The 12,493-nt window shown below is 33.3% G+C and overlaps 1 protein-coding gene across 2 annotated transcripts in view; it reads left to right on the forward strand.

The window, feature by feature from the left end:
- Positions 1 to 682: 682 nt before the first annotated feature.
- LOC134840539 (26S proteasome non-ATPase regulatory subunit 14-like) overlaps positions 683 to 12,493 on the forward strand; it is a 436,784-nt gene continuing 424,973 nt past the window's right edge. For both annotated transcript variants that reach the window (XM_063856418.1, XM_063856417.1), the window contains exon 1: positions 683 to 695. The gene's annotated coding sequence lies outside the window, so the exon portion shown is untranslated. The remainder of the gene's footprint in view (positions 696 to 12,493) is intronic.

Consider the following 12,493-nt stretch of genomic DNA (forward strand, 5'->3'; position numbering starts at 1 on the left):
GAATCGTTTATATAATCTAATAACCCAGTGATTTGTATTTTAACCAACTAATTAATTCATACCGTTTCTAACTATTGTTTCTACTCTAACTTTTGTCAAGACAACTTGACGATCTAAGGTGAGACTTATAATTTAGGATAAAATTACTAAGCATTTAACCAGCAATGAACGCTTAGTAAAACTGGTGCGACCGCAGCAGAGAATTACTCCTTAAGAAATTCCTTTTCCAACAAACTCGAGACAGCTTTTAAACTTCAAAAAATATATTAATATTAGGATCTGTGAGTATTTGTCAGATTAGTTTCCAACCTCAAAAAGCCAGAGACAATGGGTATCTTTCGTGGGTATCTTTCGATAGAAACACAATTTCATTGTGTTCTACTTGACAGATATTCCTAGTAGGGTTCTTGCGATAAGTATCCCCTGCGCTAGCAGTCGCCCACGATATTCCTCCACCTCGAGGTCTATTATACGGCTTTCTAACTGACATTAGCTCATGAATTTAACTATTATCTATTATTATAATAATATATAAAATTTCTGAAAGAATCGTTCTCTGCTTAAGTCCGCTAATAAGATATACCCGTTTTGTCCAGTAATCCACTAAATTTATGCCGAAACTTCAGTTTAAAGTTATCATCACTAAAATTAACGAAATTCTGTATTAAACTAAAGTGCTCAAAAACTTATTAAATATCTTCATTTTGTTTTTTCGAGGGACTTGAGTGGTCATATGTGCGATCTAGGAGTACCCTAAATAGTATGATAAATTGAATTCTTCGTCACATTATCTCAAACCATCCACGCTTGTTGCTATTTATTCTAATCCTTCATCATTTCTCGAGGCTTATCCTCATTTTTTCTTAAACTAATTTTAATTCTATCCACCTTAACTTAACTTAAACCTAAAACATCCATCAGTAAAGCTACCAATTACTGAAACTAAGGAAAAAAACAAAAACCACGGAGGAAGGAACGGATTTGGGTGTTTTTTAATAAATCATTGGTTTTTTATGACACAGTTTAAATATACACCTAATAAACAAAAAGAATACGCACTAAAACCAATCTTAAACGTTAACCACATAACACCAAACACCAAGTTTTAGTTTCAGCTCAAAAATATCAGGTTTCACAACAAAAACTAAGTCTAAAACACTGACACATCCTTTTTATACTGATAAACTAGGTTTCATATGATAGCCGAAGCACTAAAAAATTGATTTTCACCAGCCAAAAATTTTGGTTTCAGTCTAGGTTTCAGTTATAGGGTCAAACGTTTCAGTTAAAATAAGTATAGTTTCCGGTCAAAATTTTAAGTTTCTGTAAACGGATTCGGGTAAAACAGCAAAAATTGAACTAGTCAAACCCAAATTTGGATTCCATAAGTCAAAAACCTGGTCTTAAATGGTAAGTTTTTGTTAGTTTCAGGTTTCAGAACACAAAAATTAAGTTTTTGGTCTCAAAATTGAGCTCCGAACGCTGAATTTTGACTTTCTAGAGAAAACTAACGGTGTTAAAACCCACCAAACCAGTTTTAAAATTTGGTTCTAAGGCTGAAACGTACGTTTCAGAGTTAGTGTTTTTGATTTCAGACCCCAAAAATCTTGCTTCCCAAGTGAAATGTTTGTGAAATATTGACAGATAATAGGAATCCTTAATGCACTAACCAATTTTTAAACTCAAAAAACTCCTAGAAGGTGTTAGTTTGAGCCCTCAAACTTATAGTTTCAGAAAACTAAAATCGTCGTTTTAGGCTAAAGTTCTTATCTTTTTGGCAATATTAGTGCTGGAATAAAAATTTATTAGAGAGACCAACCTAAATTTCCAATCTCAAAGCTCTAAAACCAAGTGGTCAAACCATAGTTTCAGTTCTAGAAATCATAGTTTCAGCCCCAAAAACTTAGGTTTCCGCATACAAATTTTTGATTTTGAAGTTACAAACTTGTTCCAAATTCTAATTTACACTAGACCAGCTATCAAAAACCAACTTTTTATTTTCATGCATCGAGTTTGAGAGAGTTTAAGAGTTTTAGGTTTGAGATTTCAAAAACTAAGTTAAGATATCAAAAGATTCGGTTTTCTCGAATTTTTTGCTAGATAAAGCATAAACCAGGTATACTAAAGCTTTCAGACAGTTTTAAGTTTAAAAATCCCAACTTCAGCCACCATAGTTTCAGGTTTCAGATTATCGTTTCAGTCAAAAGTTTTTGAAAAAATTTTAACAAAAAAATTAAGTTTTGAGCCAATAATAACCCAAAACGGCATATAGTTATATTGTTAACCATACCAAAGGCATCAATAAAACTTCACTTGAACAAAGTTTCAGGTTTCAGTTAAGGTTTCAGCGAGTAAAAAACTTGAAAAACTTAGAAAAAAGTTAAAGAAAGTTTTTTTTTTCCAAAGAATTTTTTTTATTTTCTTATTTCATTATTAATATACTTTGTTAATATTCAATAATTCCTAGGAGGTTTTCATAACTCTAAAACATACTAATTAAATAGTACAACTTAGCTTAAGAAAAAGAAAACAAACATCGTAAAAATTAATGTCAACACATTTTAAAATTGACGTCAGTACAATAAATTTAAAACTCAAATTAGGAAATAAAGTCTCTAACATCAAATGGTATATCACTAACAATGACAAAGATCATATTGGTATACTAGCAAAACACCCTAACGACAATAAACACGAATTATACGTCTTGTTTCGACGCTATACTCCAGAAATTGACACAATTCTTCAGCAAATAAAAATACCAAATAATATAATTTATATACTGCAAGAACGATTAATTGCTTCACTCCCGATTGTTTTTTGATATCATCATCTAACCACCAACGAAAAGACTTGCATTTTAATCATTTTTTATTAAAAACACAAATTTTTCCTCAACAAAGTTTAAATCATAACAAGTTCATAAGAAAAATTTAGATATTCCTTGTATTGTTTGTCATCACCTAGATAAATATTTATAACTCAAAAATGATGTAGAAAGCTATGACAAACTTTTATAAAATAAATACAACAGCATTTAATTTAAACCTAAAATTGAAAAATAAATCCACAAAAACTATTTGGTATATCACCAATTTCCAAAAGTATCAAATCACAATTTTGTCCAAACATATCCACACAAAAATATTCACGAACTAACTATTCTCTCCCGCAGCAATAACCCAGAGATAAATTCTATCTTATAAAAGCCTAAACAGCCCCATAGCACTGTTAATCTATCTAATAAAAATTTGTTTTCATTGAACCCAGCAAATTTCACAGTAATTTAAGTACAATTAGTTCAGTCCTTACAATTGATAAGTACACAACACATCCAAACCCTTTGTCTATTGTTAACAAAACATTGAGTGAATTAAACAAAGAAGGCAAACGTAGTAGCGTACCCAAATTTAGCTCTCGAAAAGCTTACCGGCTTAGGTACAAATGAAGATGCCAGAGATTTTCTTGATATAGTAGAGAAAAAGATAGCATTTTCCGTAGGCACTAGACCAGCAGACGCAGGTGACGAACAGGACGCATATGATAACCTTATTTGTGACCGCAGGTGACGAACAGGACAGAGAGCCTTATTTGGTTCAATATTAGGAGGTCCAGCCGCTCAATGGTATCAGGGATTAGCAGCAAACGTACCTTGGAATGAGATAAGAGATCAATTCATAGATAGATTCACTGATGATAAGGATAAGTATAGGAGACGAATAGAAGCAGAAAACATAAAAAGACAACCTGATGAATTCATTAAAAGCTGCATACATAGATTAAGCACCGCAGTAGACCGTGGATGGCCTAATCCAACTTTTAATGATGATCAAAGAACAGCAAAGAAGATGGAATTCTTTTTACGCGGTTTAAGCCCGCCAGGCTTGAAACAAAAGGCTCATCAATTCCTAATTGAGAATCCACCCGCAACATGGCAACAATTAAAAGATCATATTGTAACAAAATTTAAGTTTTGCAGTAAGTAGTGAGTTTACTGGAACAGCTTCAAGTAGTGTTGATAATAAGTTGGAGATAGAAGGAATAAAGAATCAGCTTAAGAAGTTAACAGGACTAATGAAAGATCATAAAATAAATGCAGCCTATAATCCAAATGAACCCAGAAATAAACAAAACCATACCCAATTTTGTAAATGGTGTCGTAGGTCAGGTCATACTATCAGTGCTTGTTATAAATACAGAGACCACAAAGATCAAAACAGAAAATCACCTCAGTATCGTGAAAAATTCTCAGACAATTATAAAAGGAGAATTAGGCCTCGAGAAGAAAATAGTTATAACAATCGATGCAATAGCTATAATCAGCGGAATAACAATACCAGACCATATTCTCCATATCCTAGATATCCTAGACAGTTTAATAATAGAACAAATAGTTTCGATAGATCTCGATCTCAAAGTTTTGGATCAAGAGATAGAAATTTCAATAACAGATTTAGCGATCAAAATAACCCAAATCAATATAATACTTACAACACAACCTCAAATAACTAAAATCAAAATAGGAACAGAAGCAATTCTATACCCGATCGAAATAGAAGATCATTTTCACAAGACAATTATCGAACACGATACCAAAACAGACCTCACGAAAATAAACTCCCATCCTACAATAACCAAGCAAGATCCCTAGGTGATTCAAAACCATCCTCCAGAGAAAATAGTCGAGACAGAAACCCTAAAGTACCATTTAGTGAGAATAAAATCCATGGCTATTACAGCGATGACGAAGGCGAAGAACTTACTTTAAACTAGAACAGTCTCCGCAAGATAAAAAGTCACAAATGTATACTAATCTATATCAACATCCCGTCGGAGACAAAAATAAAAATAACGGCCTTAAAACCCAATTTTTAGTAGAAACTGGAGCAACTTGTTTGCTGTTAAATTATGATACCTATTTAGAATACGCAAAAATACAAAAGTTGACACTTACTGAAGCACAATCCAAAACATTTGCTGTTAGCGGACAAAAACTCACACTCTTAGGATATACAAATTTTAACGCTAGTTTTGACAGTAGAGGTGATTATTTTGTAACAATTCGAGCATGGTTTGCGGCCAAAGACGGATGTAAACTTAATATATTAGGTATGGATTTTCTCTCTAATTCAACTAAATCGATTGAAATTTCAACACCAAAACTAGAACCTAAAAAGTATCCAGGAGTATCAGTCGCTATCAGCAACATAAAAAGCAAAAACAATCCATTTATAAGTAGTTATCAAAATGTACTTTTGGACCAAACTATAACTTCAGCACCAAAGTCAACTCGTGTCATTTCAATATCCCCAGCTGACAAAGTTTTCAAAAAGGGAACATCGTTCAAACTTGATAAAGACCTACAACAAAAAGGAATATACACTTATAACACATATTGTAATCATGACAAAAAAACGTTAACTATAATGTTAAACAATCCTAAACAATCGAAGTTCATTATATCCAAAAGTTCAATTGGACAAACTTTCGAGGACATTGAAACTGATTCAAAACAATCTACAGCGTCGCAGACAATATTGCTTTTATGGAAGTTTTGTTCAACAAAAACGAACATCTTGATCATATTTTTCATCTAAGCGAGCAATCAAAAGATCAACTGTTCTTCAAAAATGCTTCAATTGGTGAAAATCATAAAAATTTAAAAAGGAAAAACAAAGAAATTTTGAAACAAAATGAACTAGATTATACTAATAAATACGAACTAGAAACAAATTTCAGCAAGGAATTGAAGGAGCTGAAACCCAAATCTGAACTCAACTCTAAAACACATTTTACAAATATACAAATTCATGAAGTCCAGAAAAAATTTGACCAGACAAAACAAGAGTTTCTAAAAAAAAATTTGACATTACTCACTCTGATGTAGACCAAAATCAATTACAAGACCTAATGAATATGCTATTACAGGATAAAGACGTATATTCACATAATAAATACGACGTAGGACTAATAAAGCATAAATTCCATGTAAAGCTTTTACCAAACTCTGTTTTGACTAAACAAAGACCATCAAGAGTTTCATTGCATTACCAAGAAAAACTGAATGACTTACTAGAACAACTATGTAAATCAGGAATAATTAGAGAAATGGGAAGTAATACCGAAATGGGATCAGAGTTTATAAACCCAATTATATTACTTCCAAAAGGGAAAATAGTCAAGCTCGTTATCGATGCGAGATACCTGAACTCAATAACTGACTTAAGTCGTTATTCATGGCCATTAGAACCAATAGGATCGCTCATAACTAAGCTAAAAGGAAATTTTTTCACCACGAGTGATTTATGCTCAGCATACAATCAAGTACCTTTAGCAGAAGAAACCCAACAATTTTTAAGCTTTGTAATTGGATCAAAACAATACACTTCTAAACGAGGTCTTTTCGGATTATGTGGTCTACCAAATTTCTTCAGTAGAATAATGACAATACATTTTGCGCCCATAATAAAAAAAATCAAGCAGTAACCTATATAGACGATACAATAGTGCAAGCACAAACTGTAGATGAAATGTTCGACATCATTGCTACATACCATGACTTACTAAGACAATCAGGACTAAAAGCTCAACCAGAAAAAAAAACAAATTTTTTTTTGAGAAGAGAACAGTTTTTAGGACATGTAATAAGTAAAAATGGCATACAACCAGTCAAGAAAAAGGTAGATGATCTCAAAGCTTTGAAATCGCCAGAGAAGAAAAGAGATGTAATGAGGTTGTTAGGTTGTTTAGGATTTTATAGTATGTATATAAAGAATTTACATGTAGACTCGAAGCCTTTCTATGATTTAATACGGAATGATACAATTTTTAAATGGACACAAGATCATGAAAAACTATTTAACGAAATAAAAGAAAGAATTAGCGCAGATACAATTCTAGCAATACCAGACACAAGATATCCTTTCCATGTACATGTAGACTCATCATCAATAGGAATAGGTTCAATATTGGTACAAGAATTCCCAGAAGGAAAACGTATTATATCCTTCAACTCAAGAGTATATAACAAAGAAGAACAAAAATTTCAACAACAGCTAGAGAGCTTTGCGGTGTCGTATCAGCTCTACAAACATACGAACACTATTTATTAGGTTCACCACATCCAATATATCTCTATACTGATCACGAAGCTTTGATTTACCTTTGGGGAAGAAGAGGTAAACTCTCCCATAGATATTTTAGATACCAATTGGTTATATCAAAATTCCAAAATTTGAAAATTATTTGGACCAAAGGAAAAAATCTAGCATTCCCTGATATTTTAAGCAGAAATTTAACAACTAAAGATTTAGACAAACACCAATTAAAGGATAAGAAAATTCCCAAAGACATTTTATTCTACGACAAAAATGGCTACGAGGAAAAATACTTCATAGTACATGGTACCGAAAAAGGACCCAGCGACGAATTTTTTCCTGTCATTAAACAAAATAAGAACGGTGTAACTAGATTCAAAATAAACAACGACAAATTAATCAAAATACCCAAGGAAACAAAAAAAGAACAAATTTGCTCACTAACTGATATAAGTTCTTGCTTTATACAAGGTTCAGCTATCAACCAAGTTAGAATGATTCAAAACAAAATACCAATTAATAATGCAATTGACGACGAATCAGATCATAACTATTCCGAATTGTCCTTCGAATTAAACACTAACCCAACCCAATTTGGGGATTATATGTCAAATTACGATATTGAAGAGCAGTCCGACCTCCTACACTTTGAAACAATTGACGAAAAAGATGAAGTAATTCAAGAATGTTTGCTAAACGATGAAATTGCATTATGTGAACAATTAACCAATAAACTAGAATTTAAAAAAATTGCAACCAAACTGCCTAACGACACACTTACAAACAAGGATAACCTTACTCAGATAATCAATAGTTTCAACAACCTAGGAAAAAATATAAATTTAAACACGGAACTTATTGCCAAAGAACAAGACACCGATGCAGTCATAAAAATCGTAAAAGAATTAGTAAGAAACAAAAACAAAGTCTCAAAAAATATACATTATAGACAATCAAAAGTTTCATCTTCATAGCTAAACAAATTTGAAACAATATTATTAATAGGAAATATTCTTTGCATCGAACAAACATCAGATAAACCCGAAAAGAAAGAAATTAAAATTTGTGTACCTATGTCATTTTTTATAAAAAACATTTGAATTGGCCCATACAGATCAGTTAGCAGGTCATGTAGGAAAAGACAAAACCATTGCGAATATAAAACAATTTTTCTTTTGGCCAGGCATGTATAAATGGATAACCCAGTTAATGTTAATAGCAGGGTGTCTTGACTTTCAAAAAAATCAACACAAACGTCACGATCTTAACCAAGCACCCTCAGAAAAATGGACGGATACAGTACCTTTCCCGTTTCATACTGTACACATAGATCATAAGGGACCAATTAATCCTACATCAAACGGAAAGAAACACTGTTTAGTTGTGGTAGATCCATTTTCTCGATTCCTCCAAGTATATCCAGTAGCTAACACTACCGCATTTGAAACAATAAAAACTTTTAAAATATTTATTCTCACATTTGGTATTCCACAAAAACTAGTTTATGATAAAGGAACAGCTTTTATGAACGAAGATTTTACTAGTTGGCTTCAAGAACTAGGAATAACACATGCTCCCAGAACCGCATGTTCACCATGGACAAATGATAAAATGGAAATACAAAACAAACATCTAGGAACACATTTTGGAATTTTCTTTGATCAAGCAAAGGGAAATTGGAGTGATCTATCTGCGAAATTCACTTTCGCTCATAACACCTCAAATACCATTTTCCTTAACGCTAGGGTTACTTCGAAACTCAGAATTAACGTGCAACTCTGAATTCTGTGCAAGTCTCCCATTACACAGACATTCTTTACAAACATCATCAGATAAAGCTATACAACCATTATTAAAACCAAAAATTAACATTTCACTACTTATCCGAGAAAACCAATTTAAATACATCTATAAAACAACTTACAAGAAAAGTCTTGAAAACAACGCCAAAATCCACAAATATTGAAACAAATATAAATTAGGAAAACCCTTAGAAATATGTCAAAAAGTACTTATGGAAAACCATTCCATAGAAGATGGCAAATCAAAAAAAATGCAAGAACTACGATCAGGCCCATATACGGTAACAAATAAAGTAACGAATGTAAACTATGAGATACAACTAGATTCAGATCAAACTATAAAAACACAGCTCATAGAAACCATCTAATTGAATACTTTCCCATTGAAGAAAAAGCAAAGGAACTGGTGAATGACTATGTTTTAAAAGACCAGTCCTATAAAACCATTCTGATCTAATGAAATCAAGGAATAAAATTGTCACTACACCACTCACCAACAAATCATTTCAAAACCAAATGGGTTCATCAGAATATTTACCAGTCGAAACACACCATAGACGAGAAAATAATATAAAACTACATGAAACTGAGCAAGAAAAACCTGAACGAATATTGACTCAGGATTTCAGGAGCACAACACAGAAACTATACAAATGCCACATACGCCAGGATTAGCTCAGAGAAGGTTAACCTCAACACCTCCTTATCCAAACGAGAGGAATGGTAATAATTTCAATGAAATGTCATATATACCATCTACATCAAGACACAACCCCCAAAACGGACAGACATCTGTTCAAGCGGGCTCGACAAACGAAAGACTTCAGAGACCTCGGCGACAACCCAGCTTCTACCAAGCAGGATTCAACTAAAAAAATCTCTAATAGCCTTCACTAACTATAACCTAAAAACTCATCTTGTAATCTCCGGGTCATCAGTTTGGATACAAAAGATTATTCAAACTATGATCCCACACGTAATCGTCAATCAAACTAGTCAATGTTTGAAAACAATGGTTTCTTCCAATAAAAACCAACCAAAAAATTTACTATTGCTAATTTTTAGCAACTTCGCGATAATGATGAAATATACTAGTCTACTTTCAACATTTATACCTCTTGTCATTCTTCAGAATGATGATCTGGAAAACGTACCAAATTCCCTCAAAGTTACTCACTATGACTGTTCAAGCATGCAGGAAAATAAAATGTATGCTCAAAATCAAGTGGTCCCATGCAAAGTTAGCCCAGAAAACCTTTACACTACCGATAGCACAATTAGCGTGTATCAACGGTCTTATAGAACATACGTGAACGCAGTTATGAGTAAAATTAAAACATTTCCCATTCCTTATAATTGCGGAATGTGGGCACATTTGTCCCTCGTTCACAATATGAACATGATAACCTATGAAATTATTATACCACCAGAAGATTGCAAAAAAGCAGCAAAGAACAAAATAATTACAGTCAATGAAGATGGATACACTCACGAACTAATTATAAAAATGGATGAAAGTGATAGAAGGCGACATTTCGACAGCATGTAAGAATAGGGGACAAGTAAAAGACTATAGCTATGAAACTCACGCGCAGAAAGTTAAACTAAAAGTAAATCTAGAAACAAAACAAGTACAAAATCCTTACGGTATTCCATTACCATGCACAGTACTCGAAGGCGGATGCAAATCAACATCATTAGACCCTTATGCTTACACATGGGACATGCCCTAAAATTGTGTAGTCACAAAATTGTTTTCTCAAAAAGCGGAACTGGTCAAGTACGCTAATAAGTTGGACCACCCTCAATATCATATACTGAGTGGGGGATCGGCACCCAATGGCTTAGACCTGAAAATTCGCATTTACAATAAGCAGCAAGAAGTCTGCAGCAGGCCAGGAGCATTATATAAAACAAATTTTGAGTCCTTGTTTATTTCTTATTCAGGCGGTTTTGATATGAACACTGGTAAATCCAGCAACATACGGCACGATGATAGAAATTACTATCAAATGCAAATAAATGAGAACGATCAAATAAGAGTGAAACCTTTGAACTATCCTCTGGGATCAGGTATTTTTTCATTCCTCCATGATGAACGTAACAATAAAAATCGGGATCCTCTTTGGCGCCATGTAGGTACCGATGAAATTGATTACGAACTTCATCTGGGTGCAAAGTTAGATTACATAATGTACTTTAATGCTAAACAACTCAGACATTCTGAAATGACATTATTACAGAATCAATGTGAACTCGAAAGAACACAAGTTCTAACAATAATGATGTTAGCTTTACAAAATACCAGGCTTGCAGGATACATGTTAACTGGCAACCGCTCTATGTTTTTGGACACCTATGGAGCAGTTGGCTGGCTGTATCACTGCCCTAAAAAAATTTCACCTCTTAAAGTTCTCAAAAAATGCTTTGATCGAATACCGATCTTTTACAATGGACGAACAATGTTTGTCGACCCTATTACCCGCCAAACTTTTCCTTTTGCCAACGAAATACATTGCGTTGGTGACCACAAAAATGCCTTTCAACTTGATTTAGATGATAAACTATCTTGGTACCAATTAATGCCGGCTCCAATACCTTTCAAGACTCCTTTAATTTTCGCTCCACAAGATATGGGCCATATTACGGAATTTTCCGTATACGATTCGAGACGCACAGGCAGGTATACCCGAAAACAATTAAAAGCATTTTTGGGATAACATTATTCACAACACAGCATCCAGATTTATTCTCAAAAAAATTACCAGAACTGTTCTCCAAAATGGACACATGGATTATGCAAAATCCGACGCTTTAACCGCCGCAATGGGCTTAAACCAAAAAATTTATCTAGATTCTCTGCTTTCACCGGGATTTTTGATAAAAAACTTCATCGGAACATTCGGTTTTGTCGCTTTTTTCTTAGAGAAAATCGGAATTTATTTTGCCTGTCTTCTTTTCATCAAATTCCTGCTAGAAATAATAGTAACAATTATTAAAGCTTTGGAAATTGATAAATTAACAAATCGTACTATGAGCTTCTGGAAAATAATATTAGGTGCAGCGTATATCCTTTTCGTTCTATCAGTTTTTACTTCCATTTTCTCAAACGAAAACTCCAATCTTGAACCATCAGCCTTGCGAAACTCAAAACAAAAACAAATACGACAACAAAATCATAATCAAAGTATTTACCAAGAAAGCACTGCTTCAATACCTATGGTAGAGCGAAATGAGCCTGCAGTACCCTTATTGTCACCAGATTCACGAAACGAACCTGGTTTATACCCAGACCTAAATAACCAAAATGATCATTTAGTACGGACCAATGTAATAGGAACGATCTCTAGCAAAACAACCCCTCATCCAACCACCAACAACAAAACTATAACGCCAATCTAAGGCAATAGTTTTCGATTTCAGAATGCCTCAAGAAAACTGTGCATACCCATAGACTAAATGCTAGTCGATATTTTAGACAGACAAGTTCTTTTACTGATTCCATTTCCCACACTTACAAATAAACTGTTTACACGAATAGCAGCTGTTGACTTACCTCAATTAGGAACCAATAATTTTATACGCCTCATGCTA

Source organism: Symsagittifera roscoffensis, chromosome 2 (assembly GCF_963678635.1).
Source record: "Symsagittifera roscoffensis chromosome 2, txSymRosc1.1, whole genome shotgun sequence".
Classification (NCBI taxonomy): Eukaryota; Metazoa; Xenacoelomorpha; order Acoela; family Convolutidae; genus Symsagittifera; species Symsagittifera roscoffensis.